Raw genomic sequence first — 27,412 nt, forward strand, 5'->3', positions numbered from 1 at the left:
TGCCTGAGGGGCTCAAGAACGCTGGAGGAAGCTTCAGTAGAATGACAGCCAAAGTCCTCCACTCTCAGATAGGCAGAAATGTGCTAACATATGTTGATGATATCATAGTGAAAAGCACGAAGCAAGAAAATCACATTGTTGATCTACAGGAAACATTTGCTAATTTTAGGCAAGCTGGTCTGAAATCAAATCCAGAAAAATGTGTCTTCGGAGTGAAGAAGGGCAAGTTCCTTGGATGTCTAGTTTCAACGAAGGGGATCGAAGCTAACCCAAACAAGATCGAAGCCATCTTTCGGATGGAACCGCCAAGTACAAAGAAGGGAGCCCAGCGGCTGACAGGAAGACTGGCATCTTTGAATCGATTCATATCTAGATCAGCAGAAAGAAATTTACCATTTTTTGAAGTGCTGAAGTCGGGCAAAGTCTTTCAGTGGGGTTCAGCTCAGCAGAAAGCCTTCAAAGAGCTGAAGCAATATCTGATTGATCTAACAACATTAACTCCACCTACACCAGAGGCTCCTTTGCTATTATATGTGGCAGCTTCGCACTCTGCAGTAAGTGTGGCGCTTGTACAAGAGAAGCTTGAAGGGCAAGTTAAAAAACAAGTCCCAGTGTACTTTGTCTCCGAAGTATTAAGTTTATCAAAGAAAAATTACACAGAATTGGAGAAGGTGTTGTATGTTGTATTAATGGCCTCCAAGAAGCTTCGGCATTATTTTCAGGCATATCACATAATTGTTCCTTCATCATACCCTCTGAAGGATATTATGAGGAACAGAGAAGCTACAAGAAGGGTTGGCAAATGGGCCGCGGAGCTCAATGAATTCACCATTGGCTATGTGCACAGATCTTCAATTCAATCCCAAGCGCTAGCAGACTTCATCGCTGACTGGACGCCAGGGGCTCACGATCAAGGGATAAGCAAGGATACTGAAGCTTGGATGGTGTTCTGTGATGGTTCCTGGGAACCTTCGGTGCAGGAGCAGCTGCGGTTCTAGTGGCACCGTCAAAAGTTAAAACATGTTATGCAGTAAAATTGGATTTCAGTTGCACAAATAATATTGCTGAGTACAAAGAACTTCTATTGGGGCTTCGGAAACTAAGGGCAATGGGAATAAGAAGGGCCATCATGAAGACTGACTCTCAAGTCATTGCTGGCCACGTAGACAAAAGTAGCAAGGCACGAGATCCGAAGCTTGAAAGATATCTGGATGCAGTCCGAAGGTTGGAGACTTCCTTCGAAGGTTTTTCTGTCAAGAATATTCCAAGAGGCGAAAATGAGCATGCAGATTTGCTAGCTAAATCAGCAGCCCAGGGGCTCCCCTTACCTTCGGATGTGTTTTTTGAAACAATAAAAGCACCTTCGGTTGAACTTATGGAGAGAGCAGTGCTTACCATTTTTCCAGTACACAGTGAAGACTGGAGAGCTGAAAGAATATCTTTCCTCCAAGGCAATTATCTTTCAAGTGACGAAGCTTATAACAAAAGAATGGAGGCAAGGACGAGACCATATGTAATAATAGAAGGAGAATTGTATAAACATGGAGTTTGTTCCCCACTACTCAAGTGTTTATTAAGAACCGAAGGTATTGAATTAATGAAAGAGATACATGCAGGTCTATGTGGATCTCACATTAGGTCTAGGCCCTTGTTGGGAAAAGTTTTCCGACAAGGATTCTACTGGTCGAAGGCAGCTTCGGATGCAGCAGAATTAGTTCAAAAATGTGAAGGCTGTCTGAAATGTGCAAGAGACCAGAAGCAACCTTCATCTCTCACTCAATTAATATAGCCCACTTGGTCGTTGCAAAGGTGGGGCCTCGATTTGCTAGGCCCACTTCCACCAGCACAAGGAAATCTAAAATATGTTGTGGTGGCGGTAGAGTATTTTTCCAAGTGGATTGAGGCGAAGCCTTTGGCCACAATAACTTCGGTTACTGTTCATAAATTCTTCTGGCAAAACATTGTTTGTCGCTTCGGAGTGCCGAAGGCTATTACTGTAGACAACGGAACACAGTTCGACGCTGAAGCTTTCAAAGAATTCTGTGAACAGATTGGCACGAAGATTCATTTTGCATCGGTCAGACATCCGGAGTCAAATGGACCTGTTGAAAGAGCTAATGCCATTATAATGATGGGAATAATGAAGTTAATCTTCAATCAACCTAGAGGAAAGTGGCCAGAAGAGTTTATTAAAGTGGTGTGGAGCCACAATACAACTGTATCAAGGTCAACAGGTTTTACACCATTCAAACTATTGTTCGGTGATGAAGCAATAACCCCAGAAGAAGCTAAGGTAGGGTCAATAAGAACAGTGGCTTCGGCAAAGGACGAAGCTGATTATTCTGTAGCAAAAGATGCTATAGAAGGGATTAGGCTTCAGGATGTGGAGAATATCAATAAATACCAAGCCGAAACAATAAAATGTCGGGACAGAAAAGTTCGGCTAAAGAACATTAAGCTAGGGCATTTGGTACTTCGGAGAGTGGCCAACCCAGATACAGTAGGCAAGCTATAGCTGAAGTGGGAAGGACCTTTTCTGGTAGTATCTTCGTCAAGACCCGGTTCTCACAGATTAAAGGATATGGACGGCAACGACATTCCTAGATCTTGGAATGCGGATGAGCTTCGGCGATATTATGTCTAACTTGATGTAATCTTTTTTATTTTTTCCTACGGCACCCTTTTCCTTTCCAAAGGGGAGAAAGGTTTTAATGGGGCCATAGTATGTAATTTTTTCTTTTTTCTTAATCAGCTCTACAAGAGCCAAATCCCCCAAAAATGTAAATGTAAAATCTGAGCATGAAAAAAAACAGGGAGAAGCTCGAAAGTCGTCCCCAAGGGGATGCAGAGCACGACGAAGTTATAAAAAGCCGTTCCTAAGGGAGCGCAGTGTAAGTTTTCTGCTCAAAAGTCGTTCCTAAGGGAATGCAGAGCTTACAGCGAAAAGTCAACGCTGATACCGCCGAAATATAAGGCAAAGCGCGAAAAGTCAATGCGAACGCCGCCGAAATAGAAGGCGAAGAAGTTCAAAAGACGTTCCTAAGGGGATGCAGAACTTACAGCGAAAAGTCAGCGCTGATACACCGAAAAATAAACGGTGAAGCCGAAAAATAAGCGACAAAGAGACTTCAGTTATTCCCAAGGGAATGAAGGCTATGGTTGTGGCTTCGTATGTGTGTGTTTGGACATTCATTTGCACGTCACATTACATCATACATTTGCATTCATAAACATTCATTTAGACATACATAGGATCATCATCATCATATCACACAGACAAAGGCAGTTGCTTCGGCTATAAGGATAAGGCTTCGGCAAAAAGGAAAAGAAGAAGTATCATGCTTCGTTGTGTACGAAAAGAAGGGAAGGTGTTTTTCACCTTCGGCTCAAAAAAAATACAAGTTTCGTCCACATCAAAGCGATTTATACATGGACGAAGAGGTAAAAATATATTACAAGGTGTGCACAAATTTACAGAATTTGATCTTCAAAATTACAATATTTTTACAACGATATTACAAAATTTTCTCTAAGAATTTTTTGCAGCAAGGTCTCTAGCTTTGACTTCATTGAGCTTCGGATCACCAGAGCTTCGGATCATTTGTCAAGCTTCGGCTTATTGTTCTTCAGCTTTGTCATCCTGTGCATATTAAAACGGTATGAGAGAAGTGCAAAGTTCAAAGAAAAGGTAAAATAACGGGCATAAATTTTTACCGGCTTGAGGTGACTTCGAGCTTCGTCGCCAGCCATCTTTCGCCCGCCCTTTATCCAAACTTGAGTTACAAATTTGTTTCCTATGCTTCGAGCTAGGCTGGGAATATCAATTAAATCTGTCGGTGACAAGCTAAAATTTGGTCTGTTGACAATTTGTCCATGTGTACAGCCAGATTTCATGAAGGCAACAGCTGTGCCTCGAGAAGCTAGCAGGGCGCAAAAATCGGCGTGTCCAGCTATGACTTCGTCAAGAGCATCAACTTTGCCCTCAATATGATCGAAGATTTCTGACAGGTTCTCAACTGAAGGCTTGAATTTCTCAGAGCTTGCTCCAACTGAATTGAAAACCTATTTCAGCCGCTGCAGACATTGGGTGCCGAAGCTTAAACATTTTTCTTGAAGTTCTTTTAGTAATTTCTGCAAGTTTGAATTTTTCTCAGCTTCAGCTTCGAGTCTGGTTTCAAAATTTTTCCTTTCCATGGAAAGTTCACTCTTCAAATTAGCAATTTCAGCCTAGGCTTCTGCTAGTGAACCTTCCATAGTTTGGAGCACGAAGTCTTTTTTCTCTAAAGCAGCTTCGTGATCTTTGATTTTCTTCTCTAGATCTTCAATTGCAGCTTTGTTCTTCTTGTCCTCGAGGTTTTGTTGCATCCACAGGACTTTGCTTAGTAGTAAACTCTGGCAAAACAACCTTCATCAGAAAACATCTTCATATAAAAATAATAAAAATTTAAAGAATTTTACCTTAAAGTTAGCATAGAATAGGCTACCAGTGATATGCTGTCGCCGGTACCTACAGGGGTCCGCCTCAATCTTCGGAAGGCCAACACTCTTTGACAGAGTGCTGATGACCTTTGCCCCGGTCTGGTCCTGAAGGCATCCAAACCTCCCTTTGTTAACTCCGCCAAAGAGCAGAGCCCCTGGTTTGTATCCGCAAGATATAGCATATTCCTTTAGTTCTTCTTTTTCAGCTTTTGATAATTCTTGCCCAAGTATATCTTGAAAATTGAATTCCTCTTCCTCCGAAATGTCTTTGGCTTTACCCTTTCCTTTTCCAGCGACTGCGGCAGCCTCTTCCGCAGCTGCATCCAGAAGCATGGTATCAATTTTAGCAAGTGTGGCCTCTAGATTCACATCTTCAGTGGTTTCACCTTCGGCACCTTCAGCTTCGGTGGCTGCAGCTTCGGCATCAGCGGTGCTCTCAATAGCTGGTATCTTTGACGCTGATGCCCGCGGCGGTGTCCGATGAATGACTTCGGCCACTTGAATAATCCTTCGTTTTTTCGGCTCAGCAGGCTTCTCCGCTGCCGAAGGCTCCTTTTTCTTCTGAAAAAGCTTCGTCAGATGTGGCCCTAGTGGACTTAGCTTGATAGGCAAGGATTCAGTCATTACCTTTAAAATTTCTTCCACATCGGCAGCAGAAGGTGTTGCAGGAGTTTCTTCCTCTATATGAGTCGTTTTTTGTTTCGGAGCTGTAGCTTTCCTTTTCTTTGGAGCAGTTATCTTTGGCTCAGGGCTTGATTTTCTTTTCTTCAAAATTTCATCCTTTTTCACCAATTTAGTAGCTTCCTTATCTAGGACGCTAGCAACTCTTTTTCTTTTCTGACCTTTGGCACCTCTGTCCAGTCGCTTAAAGTCAGGATAATCAAAATTTAGGGCATCCATCACCCGGTTCAATCTTTGCTTCGGACGAGTGCCGAAGGCCACAGTCATTAACTGATCTTCTTTTTTGGAGTAGTTGCCAAGGATCTCGTTGCACATAACTTCGATCGTGTCAAACCATTCCTGGTAAGGTTCTTTGAAGTGCTTCTTGAATTTATAATAATAAGGTAGACGAACAAGCTCTTTCTTCTTCTTTTCCCCTTGTAGCTTCGGCATGTCCCATTCCTTCAAAGTTGGGAATACTCTGAAGGCTAAGAATTCCTGCACCAGATCCCTAGTGCCAATATGCTCCGCAACAACCCGAAATTCACCCAGTGCAATTTGGCATGGACTATCTGGGTTCATGTCGCATTGAGGCCTAGTTTCTCCGAAGATTAAATTTAAAGGGCTTTGAACCAGCTTCTCCTTCTTCTCATCCACTTTGACATAAAACCATTCAGTCTTCCAACCAGCTGGCCATTTGGTACGATAGCTAATAACTGGATACTTCGCATCTTTACGATAAGCAAAATTATAGCAGCCGAAGTTATTGTGCAGTCCATCTTCTCTAGCTTTGGTCTGATAATGAAGCTCGTGTGCCCGGCAAAAGCCTTCGGCAAGCGGTTCTGCCCCCTGGCTTCGGAGAGCCCAGATATAGATGCTAAGCCTAACGATGGCGTTAGGAGTTAGCTGATGAAGATAAATTCCAAATTTCTCTAAAACATCTGCGATCAAATCATGTAAAGGAAATCTCAATCCTGCTTTAAAAAGGCTTTTAAAAACCACCACCTCATCTTTCTCTGGCTTTGGGGTGATTTCCTCTTCGCCGAAGCGAATCAGCTTCTTTTTGGCTTCACTGAAATAGCCTAGCTTCAACATCTTAGGCATATCACCTTCGGTAATAGTAGACTTCCCAAACTCTAGGTGGCTGGGTTTAGATGGCATGGCACCGTAATCATCTTCAGAATCATCTTCTTCAGCATCAACCTGCTCAGATTCGGCAGCAAGTGCACCTTCGTTGGAAGCTTCCTCCGGCACTACCATTCCTGATCGTTTCATCACTTCGGAAATTGGAGCAATCTCAGCAGCTTTGGCTTCTTCTCCCTCGTGCGTAACCCTGGCAGTGGAACGTACTCTCGCCATTTGATGATGAATTCCTTGCAATTTTTTGAAGTTGTTGACCTTTTTTATTTTCCCGAAGCTCTTCCTCTTGTGACGAAGTAGAACCAAAAGCGGTGCTTCGTTTGAGCGCGATGAACAAGCTTCGGCTATGGTTAAATTTTTGGCAGCAAAACAGTGCAATAGCAATGAATGCTGTGGTAACTTCACACCTACCCGTCTGTTTATATAGTGCCGCAGGTGGGAAGTTGAATCGTCAAGTCTTCCGCACCGGACGAACAGTTGCCCGCATCCACTGAATGGTGGGCCTAAAAGCCCGAGAAGGTGAATCGCCAGGACGCGTGTACCCGAATCGTTTCTTAGCAACGAGCTCAGGGAAGGTGTTTTTTGGACCTTCGGCTTCCCGAAGCCTAAGAGACTTTTTCACGGATCAAGCTCGTTACGAAAAACCATCTAGCACCGCGAAGGGGCTACTGTTGGGGGCATGCTTCGTCGCCGAAGATCCTGTAGGAAGAAACACCTTCGGCAGATCCTCCTAAAAGCAACGCCGAAGCTACCACTCATGAAGCTTCGGCATTATGACGTGTCCCAAGACGAAGGATCGAACCGACTTAAAGATGAAATGACTATTTAGTCCATGAGAGTCTGTGTCATAATTGTAATCTTTTGTAACGGGTATGATTGTAATATCTCACAGGTTGCGCCCTGTGCCTATAAATAGATGAACAGTACCCCCGTACTGTTCACGCTTTTTGTACTCACTTGTGCACTATGCTTGAACTATCTTCTTCTCTCGAGCTTAAGGTACAAATATAATATTATGGTTTTCCTACGTATTCATGATAATATAATGAATTGATAATGTTTCACAATCATCCATGTCTTTTTGTGTGTTTTACATATTTCTATCTTCATTTATATTCATTACCATTATGAAGGTATGTCCTTCATGACCTTCATCTGAAGATCATTATATCCTAAGGGGAATAATGCTTCGAAGGATGAAGGGCCTTAACCTTTAACATTTTATGTTGCCTTGTTCTTGATTCATAGCACTTGAGAACAAGTCCCCAACATTAGGGCAGCATGTCAGTTAGCGAGTACCGCGACAGATTTATTCAACTATCAAGATATGCACTAGATGAAGTGGCCGAGGATGAAAGGAGGCAGTAACTATTCATTGAAGTAATTAATGGACCACTGCAGTATGCTCTAGTGGCTCATACCTTTCCGTCGTTCCAAAGGCTGCTTAACAAGACCCTAGCTATTGAACACAAGCGTGTTCAGCTGGGGATATGAAGAGGAAGGCGATCACCCAAGGTCAGGGGAGCAGTAGCGTTCATCCTCGCTATGTTCCACCCCAGGGTACACTGGCTTGTACCATAGGAGGTCAGCGCCCATCTCAGTTTGCACCACAGAGGACTCCACAAACTCGTTAGGCTACCCCCACTGGCACCCCGGCGAGATTCGCAGAATAGAGTGCAGGCACCACATGCTACAAGTGTGGTCAGGTTGAGCATTATGCTAAAGTGAGGGAGATCGTGGCGTGGAGCATACCTAGCACGGTTACTGAAATTCGGAGTTTCTTGGGACTTGCAGGCTACTACCGGTGATTTATTGAAGGGTTCTCCAAGATTGCTAAGCCTATGACCTCACTGCTAGAGAAGGGAAAGGAGTTTAAGTGGACCTGGGGTTGCCAAGATAGTTTAAATCAACTGAAGTTAAGATTGATGTCACCCCAAGTGTTGATTATGCTGGATCTACAAAAGGGATTTGATATATATCGTGATGCGTGCCGCCAGGCTTGGGATGTGTTCTTATGCAAGAAGGACATGTGATCGCCTACGCATCTCGCCAGTTGCGGAAACATGAGTTGAACTACCCTACTCATGACTTAGAACTGGAAGTCGTAGTGCATGCACTCAAGATCTGGAGGCATTATATAATGGGAACTAAGTACCAGGTCTACACCAATCACAGGAGCTTAAAATACATCTTCACTTAGAAGGATCTCAACCTGAGGCAACGTCGTTGGTTGGAGCTCATCAAGTATTATGACTTAGAGATTCATTACCATCCGGGCAAGGCGAATCTAGTTGCAGATGCCTTGAGTCGAAAGGAGCATGTCCATGCAACTATTGTTTCCCAGATGCCCGATGAGTTAGTTGAGGAATTTAGAAGACTCAACCTAGGAATAGTTACACACACTGAAGGGATTACTATTGAAGTGGAACCTACCTTGAAGCAGGAAATACGCAAGGGTCAGATTGGTGATGCTAAAATCCAAGAGATCAAAGATTTGATTACTGAAGGTAGAGGTCCAGAATTTACAAAGGATGAGCAAGGGACAATATGGTTCAAGAACCGGATATGTGTTCCTGAGATTGACAGCCTCCGTGAGACTATATTGAAGGAAGCTCATGACTCTGATTACTCTATTCATCCTGGGAGCACTAAGATGTATTAGGATCTGAAGCAAAAGTATTGGTGGTATGGGTTGAAAAGAGATGTGGCTGCACACGTGGTTGTGTGTGATGTGTGTCAAAGAGTCAAACCTGAACACCAAAGACCAGCTAGACTACTGCACCCATTAAACGTACCCGAATGGAAATGGGAAGAAATTGGTTTGGATTTCATTAGCGGGTTGCCTCGCACCTCGAAGGGCTACAATTCTATATGGGTGATCGTGGACAGATTGACCAAAGTGGCTCACTTCATTCCGGTCAAGGTTACTTATAAAGGTTCTCAATTAGCAGAGTTATATATGGCTCGGATTGTGTGTTTACATGGTGTATCGAAGAAGATCATTTCTGATAGAGGATCACAGTTTACCTCAAGATTTTGGAAAAGCTTTCATGAGAATATGGATATGAAGTTGAGCTTCAGTTCGGCCTATCATCCTCAAACTGATGGCCAGACTGAAAGGACTAATCAAGTACTGGAGGATATGTTGAGAGCTTGTGCCCTTAAGCATGGAGGCAGTTGGGACAAGAGTCTACCATATGTTGAGTTCTCCTATAATAATAGTTACCAAGCCAGTCTGAAGATGTCATCATTTGAAGCTTTATATGGCAGAAAGTGCAGGACTCCTATATTGGGATCGGACTGGAGAAAGACAGTTCTTTGGGCCTGAGGTTATTCAAGAGGCAGAAGAACAAGTCCGTGTAATCCGGGAGAACTTGAGAGTAGCACAGATCAAACAAAAGAGCTACGCTGATAATCGAAGAAGACCACTGGAATTTGAAGAGGGTGATCATGTGTATCTAAAGGTGTCACCAGTTCGTGGGATCAGAAGATTCAAAGTTAAGGGCAAGTTGTCCCCTCACTTTATTGGACCCTTCAGAATCTTTAGGCAAGTTGAGGAAATGGCCTACCAACTTGAGTTACCTGATTGTTTGTCTAATGTACACGATGTGTTCCACGTATCTCAACTCAAGAAGTGTCTCCGTGTCCCTGAGGAACAGGTACCAATGGAAGAACTCAGTGTGCAGGGTGATTTAACTTACACGGAGTATCCTATCAATATTATTGACACTTTGACTCGAGTTACAAGGAATAAGGTGATCAAAATGTGCAAAGTGCAATGGAGTCACCATGGAGAAGATGAAGCTACATGGGAAAGAGAATAAGAGCTTCGAATAGAATTTCCCCACCTCTTCCCTTGTCCTTCCTAATCTCGAGCACGAGATTCTTGTTAAGGGGGGTAGGATTTGTAATACCCAAACTTGTAAACCAAAATTAAAGGAGATAAATCTCTTATGTGTCTTGCCTCCTTTTATTTGAACATGTGAAAACCACATTTAAAAGTGGATAATTAAACAGATGGCACGTAAATAACTTATGCATTATGCTGAGGTTTATTTGTTTGTGCATTCACACATAAAGATAAGGATAATAGAAATATACAATTGATGAAATAGGCATTAAACCTAATTTTGGAAATTAAGAATTTGAGAAAGGAAGATCTTAATTATAAAGAAAATAAAATAAGTGGATGTCCCTGTCCACACTGAGGTCTTGGAATTGTACAAAAATTTAGAAATAAAAATTCCCAACCAAATTTAAATTTGAATTTAAATTTCAAAATTTGAGAAGAAACCAGAAAAGAACAGAAAAAAAGAAAGAAAATGAGAAAATGGCGTGTGGGCCAAATTACCTGAGTTCGGACCATTTCCCCTTTTCTCCGCGTTCGCGCGGCCCATGCGGGTGCTGGTGCGCCAACTATTGGGACTCTAAAGTCAGTCGTCTGGGATCGCTGCTGAGCAGGGCCCACATGGTTATCTCACCCACGACTTTCTACTCCTTAGCCTCCCGGTCATGCGGCGCTCGTCGATGGCTGGTGGGGCTGCACCGTCAGCCACGTTCCCCCTTCTCCGCAACAACCCGCGCATGGACCGCCACCATCGCCGATGAACGTAGGTGCCCTCCTCCCTTTTCCCAAACCAAGACCCTAGGATATAAATTGGAGCTCCTGCGACTCGTTCCTCCCCTCTGCTACCCTCTCGCGCGAGTCCTTGCACCCGAAACCAAAACCGCCACCGCCAGGGCCATGTCCAGGGAAAGAGTGAGAGCGCCGCTGCCGTCGACCGATCACAACACCATCGCCGTGTTCTTGGATTACTACCTGGGGGATTCACCTTATCGTGTCGCTCATGTGTGACCACTTCGGGAGGACGGAACCCAGTCGTACATCGCTCAATTCATCGCCGAAGTTGCGTCCCCGCCGCGTTTCCATCGTGCGCCGTGATTGGCCTCGTCCATCGTCCGTCTCTTGTGAGTATGCCCTGCGTTGCACTCACTTTTGCCCTATAATAGCGTAGCACCGTGTTCACCTCACTCCGGTGACGCCTCCGCCATGCTTAGCGCTCGTGCCGCCACGCCGAGCCAGTGATGGGGAGGATGCTAGGTCAGCCATAGATTCGATAGTGGACGGTTGAGATCAGGTGACCGCGTACCTTTTTGCACGGTCAGATCTGCGCCATTGCCATGGGATCAGACGAATCTGATCGGACGGATCGGTGCAGCTACAGGGTAGATGAGATCTGTGCCATCGATTTCTGATCCGGTGGTCATCGTCGTGTACCGATTCACATGATGCTAAGTTTAATAGGGGTCGTTGGGTTTGGATCAAACGGCCTCGATTCTGTGATACCCCTTCGGTCTGGGATTCTTACAAAAGAACCCCTGCCCTTCTGGGATATCAACCTGTCGTCCAGAGTCAGCTGGTTCTGAGGCTTATAACATTTTTACGCAGAAGCCCTTGGACTTCAGTTTAATTATGCACGCAGACCAGTGGCTTGGAAAATGATAAAACAAATTAGAAAATGGTTTTCTAGGTATAAAAATAATGTTGGATTCTATTTAATTCATAGAAAATACATTTTGCTCCTTTTTAACCCATTCTAGTTTCTATAATTTTGTAATAATATTGTCTATCACTTAGTGCCACTGTTTTAACATGAAAGCCACATTAAAATTGATCACTCAATTAATTTTGTACCAAACACAAAAAACCTTCGGAAATTCATAACTCGAAATCTGTAACTCTGAATTTCATGATTCTTTTTCCTATGATCTCGTTACGATGCCTAGATTATTAATATATATTATATATTCATGTTTGGTGTGATGTTAATTTATCCTTGTACCATGTTTGTTTGCATTGTGGCGAGTAGAAGAGCCAGTGGCCGAGCATTCGGGTGTTCATTAGCTAGAAGTTGCTGAGCAGGAGCTCATTGAAGGCAAGTTGTGCCCTTGACCACTTTTATTTACCCAGTAATGTTCTTTATAATCATTTATTCACGCATAGCCTTAATTTTGATGAGACACAATAGGCCTCCCTAGTCTAGTTATCTTTTTACCTTGTTTACCCCCGAATTTTTGGGTAGTCACTGCTATTGCCTTACATGGTTTTGGGAGTTGAGATAACTGTTACACATGATTATTATTTATTATTGTTCTACTTCTCTTCATGATAAGACAACTATGTTAATTAGAACATCGAGCTTAACTTGAGAAACATGTGCCACCACAAGGGTGGAATGGGACGCCCTTGGCTGACTAACTTGGAAAGCTAGTGGAGGACTACCATACTCGATAGGGGCAAGGACAGTAGGGGAGTAGGCGTCTAGGGAGGTTCCTGGGTTGATTTTGCTGCGATGGCGGTCAGACGGGGGATTCTTGCATTGCTCTTCCTAGAAACTGTAGCGGGTTTTCTGAAGCTAGTGGAACTTTGTAAAGGCCTCGTAGTGGATCCCTAACCATTCACATCGTTAGTGTCTAAGGGTCTAGCGCGACATGGGATACATGACTTGTGGGTACAGGGTACAACCTCATAAGAGTGTAAAACTGGTATACTAGCCGTGCTCGTGGTCATGAGCAGCTCAGGACTCTCGCATGATTAAATTATGGAATTAAATTCAATTTTGTCATTTGCATCGTATTGTGATTTATTATTAATTTTGATTTATTATTACTCTGGTTTGGTATCTACTTACATTTAGTAACTGCTAATAAAATTTGGCCAACTTATTAAAAGCAATGCTCAGCTTTAACCCCTATTTATTGGTCAGCCTTACACTTCACATGAACTCCCACCTTTGGCGAGTTCATGCACATTATTCCCCACAACTTGTTGAGCTATGATCTTTTGTGATCTCACCCTTGCGATATATAAACTCCCCCACATGAGAAGAACAGGTGGTCCAGGAGGAGTCGTACAATGAGGAGTACGAGTTGATCTAGGTGGCGTCTCCCAGTCAGCTTTGTGGCTCCAAGGAATAATACTTAGTTCGCTTTATTATCATTTATTTTTGTAAGACTTCCGCTATGTAATAATGACATTTATGATATTGTGACATTTATCTCTATACATTGTCATTATATGTGATGTTCTTCTTTGGCGCACATATGAGATGCACCTGGCTTTGTCCCTTAAATCCGGGTGTGACACATGCTTTCTGCTCAAGCCGAAGATCATGAAGCCGAGGTGCAAGAGCTATAGAAAAAAGTTGTCGAAGCAACTGAGAACTTTAATGTTGAAGTGGTGAAGCATGAAATATGTGAGATTGAAAGATCAAGAGCACAGAAGAATGTCGATGAGCTTCGGGCCGCCAAGGAAAAATGCTATGAAATATCCATGGAATGCGCTAAAATCTAAAGAACAACTTTTCTAAAGTTGGAGCATATTCCTCCCAGCAGAAATTTATTCGTGGGAATCCTGATGAAGTCATTCAATGGATAAATGGCGAAGTCGAAGATTCCAAGGAAGTTCTTAGCGACAGAGGGGACTTTTGTGCCTTCGCTGGTGCCTGTGGAGCTATGTCCATCTTGGAGAAGGTTAGCTGCGATGATGCTAAGGTTGTAGCTCAGCCAGACTTCGCCTTCTCAGCTAATGATATTAGAAACCCTTCAGCCGAAGCTACTACCCTAGGTGGGAAATTTTATTCCGAAGTATGGCTGATGGGTGGACGAGAAATCGATGATGAAGCTATTAAAAGAAATGAGAAAGAATCTCATGATGCTTTAGAAGAAGCAAAAAGAGCTGAAGAAGCTGTCGAGCGGGCTAGACTTATAGGTATGCACTTTTAACTCATTTTTGTAAGTTTTTCAACTTCGACACTGACAAATATTTGTGTCTCAATGCAGCTGAGCTTTCTCCACTTCCCAAACCATATAACCCTGAAGCTGACCCATCCGTCAAAGAGGCGATGGATATAATTAAAATGGCTAATGAAGCTATTGACGAAGCTGTCGACAGGCTTCTGAACGAAGCTGCCGATAAAGTCCTTAGGGAAGACTAAAACTTTGTATTTACTAGTTTAATGTCCTTGAACATGATTCCTGGTTTTGTAAGAAACACTTGTAAATAATTTGTATGTATGTTGATGTAATATATTTCTTTATGAAGTGTGGAACCTTCGTACATACCGTTTTTGAGCCGGCGACGAAAAAATACCTTCCCTCCTTTTCATGCTTCAAAAAGAAATCCCCCTCCTTCGCCGAAGCTACTGTATGATGTTTGATTCTTGTTGTAGACGTCGCATATGAATAGTATTGTCAGAAGCATGATTGTGCATCTTTAATACTCTTTCATGAATCTTTGCCGAAGCTGAACGAGGAATCCTCGTTTTTTCACTGCTTTTGTTGATGCAAAATGATGTATGATGTGATGTTATGATGCAATATGATGTGATGGCGTGATGCAAATGATGTTGGCGTACGAAACATAAAAAGATAAGACTCTACATCCCCTTAGGAATGACTTTGGAGTCTCTTCACCTTTTTCTTAGGTGGTATTTTAGCTCTGCATTCCCTTCTGAACGACTTTGGAGCTAAGCTCTGCATCCCCTTAGGAACGACTTTGGAGCTTCTTCACCTTTGACTTAGGTGGCATTTAAGCTCTGCATTCCCTTAGGAACGACTTTGGAGCTTCTTCACCTTTCACTTAGGTGGTAACTTAGCTCTGCATTCCCTTAGGAACGACTTTGGAGCTTCTTGATCCTTTTTTGTTACACTCGATGGTGTAACCACAGACTTATTACATCAAGCTGAAGGTTAAACCTCCTTGTATTGTCTTTTGAGGAGAAAGTACAAAGGCAAAAAGGAAAAAATACATTGGATTAGAACACTCTCTAGTCGAAGCGTTGTGCTACCTTTAGTAGATGTGGCTTGACTCGAGCATAGTGATGTTGACTATGCGAGCTTCGGATTCCTCCCGAGTATCGCTGTTGCTGCGCCTGGCAATGCCCTTCAGGCTGTTGGTTATGGACCAAGGTAGGCGCCAGTGGTGGTGGTGGTGGCAACTGAGCCCAGGAAGCTTGGGAATGGCTCACCGAAGCAATGGACGTCGTAGGTTGCTGATTGCCCACATATTCAGGGATATATGGGGAATAGCATGAAGTAGTATGCAAGACCTGCTTCGGCTGGTTCTGTCGTGCTTCGGCTTTAGCAATCTCCTTTTTCTTTTGGATCGTGACTTGTCACGTCCTTGTCTTGTGTCCCTTATCCTCCCCACAGAATAAGTAGAACAATCTCCTGGGTTGAGTACCAAACCTTCCTCTGAAGTTCCTCCCCGCTCTGCCTCTTGGGGCTATTGGCCTGTAGGAAGTTTGTTGCATTCCTGAATATTGTGAGCTTTGCTGGCTGCTCTGGGTATGATTTGCCATGTCATCATTTGTGTTGGGATTGTGGATTGTTCTGACATGCCTGGGGTGGAGTCTTCCTCCAAAGCCCCTAGTCATTTCAGAATGCCTATAAGCTTCCTCCCTTCTCTGGCGGAAATCATTTTCAGCTCGGATGTACTCATCCATCTTTTGGAGAAGCTTCTCCAAGGTTTGTGGTGGCTTTGTTGCAAAATATTGTGATGTTGGTCCTGGTCGGAGCCCCTTGATCATAGCTTCGATGACAATTTCATTAGGCACCGTTGGCGACTGGGCTCTTAGTCGCAAGAACCTTCGGACGTATGCCTGCAAGTACTCCTCATGGGTCTTGCGTGCACTGGAATAGAGCTTAAGCAATCACTGGCTTCGGTTTGGAAGCCCTGGAAGCTTGTGACTAGCATATCCTTCAACTTCTACCACGATGTAATTGTTCTCGGACGAAGAGAAGAATACCAAGTACGAGCCACAACCTGACTGCCATGATGAAGAACTTTGCCATGACAGCAGTGTTGCCACCATATGATGATATGGTTGCTTCGTAGCTCATGAGAAATTGCTTCGGGTCGAAGTGCCCATCATACATGGGGAGCTATGGCGGCTTGTATGAAGGTGGCCATGGGTAGCCTGCAACTCTGCTGCTAGGGGAGAAGCATCATCAAAAGCAAAATTACCATGGTACAGATCATCGTACCATCCATCATCGTTGATTGGAGTTTCTTGACGAAGCTCTCTATGTTGAGGCCCTCGTCCTTGATCGTCCTGCGCGATGTGGCGCATTTCTTTAGCTGCTTCGTCGATCTTCCTTTGAAGTTCGGCTAATCGAAGCATATTTTCCCTTTTCCTCTGCACCTGGTGATGTATAGCTTCTAAGTCTCTGATCTCCTGGTCCAACTCTTCCTCCTGAGGTGTTGGGGTTGTAGCCTTTCTCTTCTGGCTCATGCCTTCTCTCAGTGAGAGTGTCTCCTGATTGGTGTCCAGTGGCTGGAGAGCAGCCCCTGGCATTGTTGTCTTCTTCGGCGGCATGACGAAGGCGAACGTTTGCCGAAGGTTGTGGAAGTGAGTTCACCGGAGGTGGGCACCAATGTTGGTCACTTATTCCCAAATGTTGTGAATCAAGAACAAGGCAACACGATTGTTAAGTATTAAGGACCTTCGTCTTCCGAAGCATCATCTCCTTATGACATAATGATCATCAGACGAAGGTCATGAAGGACATGCCTTCATCATTTTATAGATAAGCGAGAATGCAAGGAGACAAAAACAACAAGTGTATCCCATTAATTCATTTGTATTTGCATTTCACAGAAACATGCATGAATATTAACAAGATTTATATTACAATGATACCTTCGGCTTGCTCGAAGGTATTGATGCGAGGGAGATTACAAATCAGCATGAATAGTACAGTGTTGTTGTTCATTTATTTATAGGCATGAGTCGCAGCCTGGGTAAAAGTACATTTATGTCCCTGATAATCACTTATGGTCGTAATATAAGTCATTAAGGACTAAGTAATCTTTTTCCTCTTCGGTCAGCATCATCATTACTTCATTATCATTACAAGTCGAGGCTGTCAATCTGGTGATAGCTTTGGCATTTATTCTTATCATCCTTAGATCATATCTTCATCTCACATGCCTTCATCATGAGGAAAAGACTTCATCCTGAAGACGAAGCTTCCTGTAATAGCTTATGATGAAAACAAATAGTTAATTATATTTTTGAGGACCTTCGGAAGAGGAAGGCCCCCAACACTCACTTTTAGGGATAGGTTACTCTATAATCTAAGTCTTTGAGACTAAATCCACTTTTCAAGTCTATTATGTGTGTAGTAGTCTCATTGAAGGAAAATGGAGTCCCTTAAGAAAGACACGTGTTTCCACTGCAAGAATACCATCATCCAAAGCGTTTGATTGGTATCATCTTTTGATTGGTATCTTTTACATGACTTCTCTAATATTTGAATAGGCTATTTCTTTTTCGTCTTATGCCCCCCTTGTTGCCATATATGCATATGTTGTTAAACGGTTCATTTGATATCACTAGAATATATTCTATCATTTACCTATGCATAGCTTTAGGGGGATTTAGTCTATTCAATCATGTCTTGATTCCTTTTATATTCATGTGTTTTTCTTAAGTAGAGGGTTTTCCGATAGGGGGGTATGTCATTTTTCCTTGAAAGGGGAGAACTTTCTTTTAGGGGTAGTAATCTGTTTTAGAGGGCAAGTATTTAATTGCTTCCTATATGCTTCATCATTTCTTCCTTTTCGGTGTTTGATTCCAAAGGGGGAGATTTTATTGGACCAAATTAAGCAACCAAAGTATATCAAATACCAAAAAACACCCATTTAAAATTTTTGATCCTTTCATTTGGTTATCTATATTGGTTTCGGTCCTTAATAGGAAGTATGTGGATTATGGAGTTAGGGGGAGGCTTATGTCCATAATCACACATGGGGACTAGTTTCATATGCAAGAATTTGCTTAATCTCAAATTGACCACATATATTTCAATTTGGTATCTCATACATCTTTCTTATGCAAATGCATCCTTAGCAAGTAGAGTGCATATTTTAATTTGGTATTTAATATTTACTTGCTTTGGTTGTGTTGTCATCAATCACAAAAAAAGGGGGAGATTGTAAGGAAAGTGGACCTCGACCCAATTGACTAAAGATTTTGGTGTTTGATGACCAACATAACCTTCTAGACTAATGTTTTCCATGTGTTTGTGTTTTGAAGTTCATAGGATGCAAAGTGGATTGGACGTATGCGCTAAATAAGCAACACCTCAAAAGAAGACCTAAAAGACACTTAGAAGACTCACAAATACTCAGCACAAGTCCAAGACAAAAGACCAAAGGAGTCCAAGAAAAGAAGATGGAAGAACCAAGAATTGGGCCATTAGTTGGCGCACTGGTGGCACACCGGTGGCTCACCATACCGGTCCGGTGTGCACCCAACCTGTTACGCAGAGAACTCTACAAATGGCTCTCGACCAGCTAATGCACCGGACCGAGCCCAACGGCCAGCAATGGCTACTTTCCAACGACTCTCTGGGCATCGGAACAGGTCCATGTACATCGGACCGTCTACAGTGCTAGAAGGGCGTAACGGCTAGATGACATTGAGTACAAACCGGACGGTCCAGTTCACACACAGACATAATGTTGCAGCTTTACTCCAACAACTATAATTGAGTGGGGAGCCTATTTATTCCTCCTTGGACGGCCATTTGAAAATGTTGGAGCAAAAAACATATCTAAAGCATAAAGGCATATTTCCAAGAGCTCCATCACACAAGTGCTTAGTAGAATCACTCGGTGATTAGCGTAGGTGCTTCGTGAAGTGCTTAGATTAGTTAGATCGATTTAGCGCTTGCTCTAGATATGTTCCTAGTTGTGTGAGTGAGATTAGACGACCCACAAACCCCTCGGCTCTTGCGCGAGCCGTAGTAATCGTACCGAGTGGGGAATAGTCATGCAAGACCACATCAATCGCATTTGTGGTGCAGTCGCCACTGTGTATTGGAGGAAACGACGCCTACGATGTCTCGAATGGAAACTTGATAGTGAAGACGATGGGAAGCGTCCGAGATGAGCCAGAAGTGGAGCACCACTTGCACGTGGAGAAGGCATGTGACTCTCTATGGAGTTACTTGTCTGTGGTGCTTGGCCCTCGCGCAGGCTACCCTTTGAATAGGGGTACCAATGAGTATTAGTCATGACCTTGCATGGTTCCAGATATCTCAATCAAAATATCGGCATCATACACAGGAGTTTGCATCTCTACCTTTGCTCTTTAGCTTCCACATTTACATTCCAGTACTTGAGTTCCTTTCTCTCTATTCCTAATCTAGATTTGTTAGGATTGAAACTTAGGTTGCAAAACTCTATTTTGTGGTAGACATAGTGTTGGGTGCCTGGGAATAAGGTACCCAAAGAAGGGCCAAAGGCCTCCCAAAGACGGCCCACTAACTAGTCGGCCCACCTGCCAAGCGGCTCGGCGTGAAGATCCAAAAGGCCTCCTAGTGACGGCCCGCTAAGCCAACCGGCCCGTCCGACGAACAAATACTGCCGAGCAACCCAGAGAGGCGGGGCTACCAATCAACCTTCCTTCCGAGAAACCTAGAGAGGTGGGGCTGCCGACAAACCTATCTGTCGAGCAACCCAGCGAAGCGGGGCTGCCGACCAACCTGCCAGTTGAGCAACCTAGCAAGACGATAGCAGGCTCTCAGGTGAACACCTCTACTAAAAGGAAGATCCGACCTAGTACTATCGAGCCACGTCATCATGATGAGACATCATCGAGCTATGCCTAGACTATGGAAGCGGTACCGAAGGGTCTCTATTAAGCATGACACTGGATGCATATCCCTTCTGACCAGTGGGACCGAAAACCCTAGCCATAGGGACCTCAGCATCGGGGTCTCTATGTGACCCATACGCCGGAAGGGACGGAGCAATACGTCATCAGGCATACGCCTACGCGTGATGAAAGGAAACGCTAAGGGGATCACGGAAGATGAAATTGTACTAAAAACATCCTTAAACTCACCTTGAGCTAACTCGGTATGACCCACCAAGCACCGCCACACCTAAATCGGAGTAGCTACAGGAACCCATTGGAAAGAAGATGAGACACGACGCCATACCAGAGGTACGGCGACGCACGACCCAGTAGACGACTCCATAGGGGCTACGAGGCCCATAAGCACGACCCAACAGATGACACCATAGAGGCTACAAGGCCCAGAAGTAGGAGGTCGAACTCCACCCCACTAGAATACAAGTTCTCATTGTAACGTCTACCCTTGAGCTATAAAATGGCAAGACAATCCCATCATCCAGGACATCATCTCACAGCTTCATACAAGCACCCAACTGTAACACGCTTCAAGCAATACTAATATCAGCACTACACTAGACTAGGGCTCCGACCTAAACCAGTATAACCTACTCGTCCCAGATCCACCTTCGACCCCCCTTAGTACACCATTCGGAGTGAGTCCGAGCTAGCACCCTTATCGAACACAAATATTATTGTCCCTCGGTTCCAGAAACCACAACAGAAAGCAACACTTAGACAAAACTTAATTTGCACATTCTAGTTTACATATTTGTATAGGTTTTCTTCTTGGGATTTATTTGTGTCCTAGATTAGAGAAGTTTTTAGAAGTCCTAATTCACTCCCTCTCTTAGGCGTTCTTGTTCCTTTCAGGACTCTCAGTCACGGCTCCATTAACTCTAGATTCGCTAAAAATATTACTACCTCTATTCTCGAATATTTGTCACCGAGTAGTTCATTTTGAGCTAAAACATGACAAATAAAAAGAACGGAAGGAGTAAGATTTATCAAAAAGTTACTCAAAAGGAGTAGATCAACTAAATCTAAATTTATCGAAATCCTAGATCTAAGTGTCAGATACACTAATTTGGTGGATCTTCTCATGGGAAGCTCCACCAAATCAAGTTTGGTAGAGATAAAGAAATATATCATCAACTATCACTTATTACATAAATATCGGTCTGTTTGTTTTCTCTTCTTCCTCTTGAATCATTTTTTTGTCATGCCTCTCCTACATCACTATGATTAGGAGCAAGGCTAATAGCTTAGCCCACAATGGGCTTTATGGTTTGTTATGTCACATATAGCCAACTAAAAGTCTAGTCATATAATGATTCTCTCATGGTACAAGCTATATATTTAATACTTATCTATCTCTTCCACTCACAATCTGCCTTGGAGGCCATGAGCAGCCCACTTTACGCTGGCTATTAGTGAGCAGCTCGCTTTCATTCTCTCTCCCTTTCTCTTTCTTCCACATCACCATAAATTTAATGTGGCATCTCTTGCAACCCGCCTACTTCACCTTATTATATTTGCTCTAAGACCTGCCTAGGGGTGGAAATGAGCCGAGCTAGGCTCGGCTCGCTACGGCTCAATCAAGTAATGAGTTGAGCTCGGCTTGGCTCGCTTCTCTAGCGAGCCTGAAGAGTTAGCTCGGCTCGGCTCGCCGAGCTAACAAGCCTGGCCACAAGAGTGAGCTCGCCCTCTAAATTATAATATAAAATCTCAAAAATAATTTAAGTAACATATTTTAAATTAGTAAAATATATATTACTAAGATAATATAGAAAATGGATTAATTTTTTATAATAATCTCAAATAATATAAAGTAATCGTATATTTGGTACTAACACTATATGGTAACTAGTATTTTATGTAACAAATTGTTGTTGCATTGAGCCACGAGCCATCTCGTGAGCCGTAGCGAGCCGAGTCGACTCGCTCTTTTCTTAAGCCACAAAAACAGGAACGACTCTAGATCGTTCTAAGCATCGAGTCGAGGCGAGCCGAGTCGCTGCAAGCTTGAGCTGGCTTGTTGAGCTCGAACTTTTTTAGGCCTCCCCTGGCCACATAGGAACTCCTTTCCGTCTGTCCCATGCCACGGTGTGCTCGTCAGGGCACTAGTCCCATGCCCCTTCTCCACCTTTGCGCCTACACTAGCTCGCACATGTTCATCAGCGCCATGCTGGCCCTCATGCGGCTCAAAGATTACAAAATCGGTAAAACTGATGATTTCTCGGCAGTTTGCCGAAACCGGCGGCCAGCGGAACCAATATCCCACCGTTGCTTTCCAAATTTTGTTTAAAATTTAAAATTTTTGAAAGAACTTGTAAACAATCAAAAATAATAAAATATTAAATATTTTTATAGTATATCTAAAATTTATTTTAATTTTATTTTTAAAATTAATAATCATTTTTTGTTAAAAACGATGAAAACCGAAAAAAAACAACAATTTCTCGCCGAGAAATCTTCGAAACCCGTTTTTATTGGAATTTGAGAATACAAACGAGTCCAAACATTGTAAATCGATGTGAAACAACAAAAATTGGACAAAACAGCTGTTATTTGATTTTGAAAAGCTGAACCGGTCATTTTTAGCAAATTTTCAGGGAAAACCGAAACCGTCTAGAGACGGTTTTTTATTTTGCAATGGTTTGGTAAAGTTTGATGTGGTTGTTCCCTATGAATGTGGTCATACAACCATGTTTTTATTGCTCATATGTGCACTGATTTTGAGGAATGTAATTTGTTCTTCATGTATGAGGATTTGCTTATTTATCTTATCTTAAGAATCACCATGAAATTTAAAACCCTTGCTTTCGTACCATGTGGTTTATCTTAAATAAGGCATGTCTTCAATTGATTTCACTAGACATAGATCTATTCTTTCAAAGCTTGTATGCCTTGACCAAGATATGTGATGTGTCCCTCTAGAACTCTTAATTGAATTGAAAGTGCATAGAACAAGTTATTCAAATACTTGATGGCCAAACTTTAGGGAGAGCGCATCATATGTCTAGTCTCACTATGGAAGGAAGTTATTGAGTATGCTACTCCTATGCAATCCAAAATTTGGTACTTTCAATTGGTATAATTGTATCTCATTCACATGGATTGCCATTCTATTGATTAAAAGATACGCATAAGAAATTTTGAATCTTCATGTATTAAATGCTAGAAAGTGCATCATGATTTGGTATAAATGGATCATTCCCTTTATTTGATTTGAATTTGTATCAATTGTATTCATCTCATATAGATGAACTAATAATAGGAAGTTCAAAAATTAAAGCTTTGCAATTAAGTGACTCATTGTGCTTTCAATTGATATCTGCATGGCTCACTTAGATGTACTGTTCATGGATTTTTTGAGTTACTGGCTGTTCTTTTAGTATCAATCGGCATCTCTCTCAATTGGTATTTATTTAGGTGATCACTAGTTGTAGATTTTTCTCTTGTGCAATTTAATGTTATAACTTGTCTTAAGCATGTGACATCAAGGATCCAGATATGAAGAGCATAGATTCCAATTGGTATCCCTGTGAGATATTGTCGGGGACCATAATTAGGGGTACCCTCAAGACGCCTAATTCTCAGCTGGTAACCCCCATCAGCATAAAGCTGCAAAGGCCTGATGGGTACGATTAAGTCAGGGATCAGTCCACACGAGTGACTCGATCACGCTTCACCCGAGCCTAGCCTCGGCCAAGGGCAGCCGACCTCGAGAGACTCCCGTCTCGCCCGAGGCCCCCCTTTTTACGGCGGACACATCACCGGCTCGCCCGAGGCCTTGGCTTCGCTCAGAAGCAACCTTGACTAAATCGCCACACCGACTGACCAAATTGCAGGAGCATTTAACGCAAAGGTGGCCTGACACTTTTATCCTGACACGCGCCCCCCGGCAGAGCCGAAGTGACCGACGTCACTCCACCGCTCCACTGACCAGTCTGACAGAAGGACAGCGCCGCCTGCACCACTCCGACTGCGGTGCCACTCGACAGAGTGAGTCTGACAGGCAGTCAGGCCTTCCCAAAGGCGCCACGGCGAACTCCGCTCCGCCCGACCCCAGGGCTCGGACTCGGGCTAAGACCCGGAAGACGGCGAACTCCGCTCCGCCCGACCCCAGGGCTCGGACTCGGGCTAAGACCCGGAAGACGGCGAACTCCGCTCCGCCCGACCCCAGGGCTCGGACTCGGGCTAAGACCCGGAAGACGGCGAACTCCGCTCCGCCCGACCCCAGGGCTCGGACTCGGGCTAAGACCCGGAAGACGACAAAACTCCGCCTCGCCCGACCCCAGGGCTCGGACTCCGCCCTGTCCTCGGCCGAACGACTTCCGCCTCGCCCGACCCCATGGCTCGGGCTCGGCCTCGGCAACAGAAGACAGACTCAACCTCGGCTTCGGAGGAGCCCCCACGTCACCCTGCCTAGGGCACAGACCCGCCACGTCAACAGGAAGCGCCATCATCATCCTACCACAAAATCGACTCGGGTCACGGAGAACAAGACCGGCATCCCATCCGGCCAGCTCCGCCGGATGGGCAATGATGGCGCTCCACCAGCTCTGTGACGACGGCGGCCCCCAGCTCTCTTACGGAAGCAGGACGACGTCAGCAGGGACTCGACCGCTCCAACAGCTGTCCCTCCGCCAGGCTCCGTCGCACCTCCGACAGCCACGACATCACGCCAGCAAGGTGCCAAGACCTCTCCGGCTGCCACATTGGCATGTACCTAGGGCGCTAGCTCTCCCTCCGCTAGACACGTAGCACTCTGCTACACCCCCCATTGTACACCTGGCTCCTCTCCTTACGACTATAAAAGGGAGGACCAGGGCCTTCTTAGAGAAGGTTGGCCGCGCGGGACCGAGGACGGGACAGGCGCTCTCTTGGGGCCGCTCGCTTCCCTCACCCGCGTGGACGCTTGTAACCCCCCTACTGCAAGCACACCTGACCTGGGCGCGGGACGAACACGAAGGCCGCGGGACTTCCACCTCTCTCACGCTCGACTCCGGCCACCTCGCCTCTCCCCCCTTCGCGCTTGCCCACGCGCTCGACCCATCTGGGCTGGGGCACGCAACACACTCACTCGTCGGCTTAGGGACCCCCCTGTCTCGAAACGCCGACAGTTGGCGCGCCAGGTAGGGGCACGCTGCGTGCTGACGAACAGCTCCCCGTCAAGCTCCAGATGGGCAGTCTCCAGCAACCTCTCCGGCCCGGGACAGTGCTTCGTTTCGGGACTCTTGAGTTCATGTCCTTCGACGGCAGCTACGACATGATACTTCTTCCACCGCCGCGCGACAACGACAATGGCGGCCGACAACCCGCCCGCCGGCGGCGGAATCGACGACATCTTCCCCGTGTGGTGGAAGAGCAACATTCGGGCTCGCTCCATTCTCTCCCCCGCCAACGGAGGAGGAGGCGGGGCCATCAAGGCCAAGCGGGAGGCCGCGCTTCGTTGGCCGTCGAGCGAATCGACGCCCCCAACGCCCCGACGGAAGGCACGCTGGACGTCGACCTCGCGTTCAAGACGGAGGCAAGCGCCGTCCCCCCGCGACACGCTGACCCCGAACAAGAAGACGACGCCAGCGCGCTCGCGGAAAGCCTGCAGGACGTCGCCCTCGTACCTGAGATGACGGGGCAACCAGTCCCCGATGTGACTACGTCGCTCCTCGTCGACCAAAAGGTACCGACTAACTCCCATCTTGCGTCATTTCGACTCGGCCTCGACCCGCCAAACGACCTCGTTTTGGTGGGCGCTCTCATTGAGGCGAGTGCAACCCCACTGGGGTTTCGTATGCGGTCGCCTTGGGGCCGACTGACGGACGTCTCGACCTACGGGCCCTCTGGGTCCGAGGAAGATGACGATCCCAGCATCTGTTGGGATTTCTCCGGACTTGGCAACCCCAGTGCCATGCGGGACTTCATGACCGCATGTGACTACTGCCTATCTGACTGATCCGACGGAAGCCGCAGCCTTGGCGACGAGAGCTGCGGCCCAAGCCGCGAATGTTTCCACATCGAGCTAGGGGATCCCTCCGAAGGCAACCATCTCGGCATGCCGGAGGACGGTGATCTTCCTAGGCCGGTGCCTCGCGCCGACATCCCACGGGAGCTAGCTGTGGTCCCCGCTCCGGCGGGGGGTTACGACCCACAACTCGAGCAAGTCCGCGAGGTGCAGGCCAGGCTCAACGAGGGAACAGGAGCGCTTGAGCCGATCCGTCGGGACGTCGGACAGGCATGGGCGGGCCAACCCCTGGCCGGAGAAATACGTCACCTGCCCCAAGGTCTCCAGCACCGCGTCGCCAATGATGCCAGGGTCAGGCCACCGCCCGCATCCAGCGGGGTTGGTCAGAACCTGGCAGCCGCAGCGATGCTCCTCCGCGCGATGCCGGAGCCATCAACCACCGAGGGTCGGCGAATCCAGGGAGAGCTCAAGAATCTCCTGGAAGGCGCTGCGGCCCGACGAGCCGAAAGCACTGCCTCCCGAAGGCAGGGATATCCCTCGGAACCTCAGGCCGCGACTTCCCGATTCATGCGGGAAGCCTCGGTCTACACCGGGCGCACGCGCAACACCGCGCCTGCGGCCCCGGGCCACCTCGGCAACGAGCACCGTCGGCGCGACCGTCGGGCCCACCTCGACGAAAGGGTGCGCCGAGGCTACCACCCCAGGCGTGGGGGGCGCTACGACAGCGGGGAGGATCGGAGTCCCTCGCCCGAACCACCCGGTCCGCAGGCCTTCAGTCGGGCCATCCGACGGGCGCCATTCCCGACCCGGTTCCGACCCCCGACTACTATCACGAAGTACTCGGGGGAAACGAGACCGGAACTGTGGCTCGCGGACTACCGCCTTGCCTGCCAACTGGGTGGAACGGACGACGACAACCTCATCATCCGTAACCTCCCCCTGTTCCTCTCCGACACTGCTCGCTCCTGGTTGGAGCACCTGCCTCCGGGGCAGATCTCTAACTGGGACGACTTGGTCCAAGCCTTCGCTGGCAATTTCCAGGGCACATACGTGCGCCCCGGGAATTCCTGGGACCTTCGAAGCTGCCGGCAACATCCGGGGGAGTCGCTCCGAGACTACATCCGGCGATTCTCGAAGCAGCGCACCGAGCTGCCCAACATCACCGACTCGGATGTCATCGGCGCGTTCCTCGCCGGCACCACTTGCCGCGACCTGGTGAGCAAGCTGGGTCGCAAGACCCCCACCAGGGCGAGCGAGCTGATGGACATCGCCACCAAGTTTGCCTCTGGCCAGGAGGCGGTTGAGGCTATCTTCCGAAAGGACAAGCAGCCCCAGGGCCGCCCATCGGAAGAGGCTCCCGAGGCGTCTGCTCCGCGCGGCGCCAAGAAGAAAGGCAAGAAGAAGTCGCAATCGAAACGCGACGCCGCTGACGCGGACCTTGTCGCCGCCGCCGAGTACA

This window comes from Zea mays, chromosome 7 (assembly GCF_902167145.1).
Source record: "Zea mays cultivar B73 chromosome 7, Zm-B73-REFERENCE-NAM-5.0, whole genome shotgun sequence".
In the NCBI taxonomy this organism is placed as follows: Eukaryota; Viridiplantae; Streptophyta; class Magnoliopsida; order Poales; family Poaceae; genus Zea; species Zea mays.